Source organism: Papaver somniferum, chromosome 3, assembly GCF_003573695.1.
Source record: "Papaver somniferum cultivar HN1 chromosome 3, ASM357369v1, whole genome shotgun sequence".
Taxonomy (NCBI): Eukaryota; Viridiplantae; Streptophyta; class Magnoliopsida; order Ranunculales; family Papaveraceae; genus Papaver; species Papaver somniferum.
In genome coordinates, this window is record NC_039360.1 from 192,757,363 (window position 1) to 192,758,610 (window position 1,248).

A 1,248-nucleotide genomic window follows, 5' to 3' on the forward strand; every position below is an offset into this window, starting at 1 on the left:
TCAGACTCTGCGAAAAATAGAATACAAAATTTTGTTAAAATAAGGAATCAAAAATATATGACAAAGAAAAGATAATTAAGGCAGTCAAAATATTATGACTACCTTCCTTTTGCGAAATAAGGTGTTGAATCAAGGATAGACAACTATTATCCCAATGGTCCATTACGTCATCAAATTTATCTCCAACTAAACCTTTAAGTCGAGACTGAAGATTTTTCTCTTTAGAAACAAGGAAGGCATTTTTCTTCGCAAGAGAAGAATAAGATTCTTCTAATTTGGAATATTGTTCTTTAAGATGATTTTCCTTCACACTTAAAGCTATTCTACCTTGAATGAGTGTATCTCTTTCAGCGATGGATTATTCTGTTACTTCTTTAAGTTCATTTCTTAAAGAGCGAAGATATTTCTCTTGGTCAGCACATACTTTTTGGAGAATATTAAGTTGTTGCGAAGATATCGCCATGTTGTTTAAATAAACTCGCTTCTCTTGAGATAAGGTTTTATTCTCATCTGATAAAGTTTTCATCCCTAAATTAGCTTTGGTTAAAGAATAAGAAAGACGAGATACTTCATTACTTAATAGATCTTGTCTTTGAACTAATTGGGTATTTTCATTGGTAAGATTATTTATTTGGTCAAGGGAATATGAATAGAGGTTATCTAATTGGTTATATTGATCCATTAAAACTTCTTTATCAACACGGGCTTCTTCAACAGAAGATTCAAATTGATATCTCTCCATTACTCGTTTCTGATTTAATGCTTAACATGCGAAAGAGGGATTTAAAGGATAATTAAACATGGGAAGGATAAAACCATCGAAAAGGTAAATTAAAGACATAGATGAGGAAATCATACCTCTTAATTCATCATTCTTCTTGCGAATATTATCACGATCCAGCAAAACATTCTGAAGTTTCTGATTTTCAAGACGAAGAGCATTACATTCTTTTTGTAAAGCTGTCTACGAAGCAGCTTTGTCAGAACCCAAATGCTTGCTCAGAATTTCGCAAACATTAGACTTGATGGGATCAGTAGAAGACTTCTTGCCATCATCCAGAATCTCAGATAAAACCTTGAAAGCAATATTTATCCCTTCTACGGTTTCTTTCGACAGAGGAAGAGACTTGGGTAGATAACTAGTAGAAATAGAAGGTTGAGAAATATTCTCAATGGAAAGAGAAGAGGTTTCATTCGTAGAAGGATCCATAAGGGGAATTTCAATCATAGAAAGGTCAATTGGAGAAA